The sequence below is a fragment of the Trachymyrmex cornetzi genome, unplaced genomic scaffold, assembly GCF_001594075.2.
Source record: "Trachymyrmex cornetzi isolate Tcor2-1 unplaced genomic scaffold, Tcor1.1 scaffold47, whole genome shotgun sequence".
NCBI classification, from domain to species: domain Eukaryota; kingdom Metazoa; phylum Arthropoda; class Insecta; order Hymenoptera; family Formicidae; genus Trachymyrmex; species Trachymyrmex cornetzi.
The window spans coordinates 927476-927793 of NW_017299509.1; the positions used below are offsets into that span (position 1 = coordinate 927476).

Below are 318 nucleotides of genomic sequence, written 5' to 3' on the forward strand. Positions count from 1 at the left end.
TGCTACGGTTCGTATAGTGTGCCGCTCTCCGCCGCCGTAGTGCTCTCACGGTGCCTCTCAGATCAGTCGGATCTCGGGCGAGGAGGGTAAACTCCGACGATATGTCGTGATGCCGTGAGAGGAGTGCACGCGAGAGTCACGCGTACATACGTGACGGTTCATCAGGGAGGACCGGGGCGGTGGTGGTGGTGGTGGTGCGCTCTGATCCCACGCGATCATCCCGCTGAGGGGGCGAGATGACGTCTCGACGGAGCGCCGCGCGACCTCGTCGCTCGTCGCGGATCGCCGCTTCTCGCGCGTAAACCCAAATTCCACCTG

The 318-nt window shown here is 63.5% G+C and overlaps 1 protein-coding gene across 1 annotated transcript in view; it reads left to right on the forward strand.

Moving 5' to 3' along the window:
* dcma (decima) overlaps positions 1 to 318 on the forward strand; it is a 17684-nt gene continuing 17366 nt past the window's right edge. Inside the window, exon 1 of the mRNA XM_018513663.1 lies at positions 1 to 318. This exon is cut by the window's right edge and continues 881 nt beyond it. The gene's annotated coding sequence lies outside the window, so the exon portion shown is untranslated.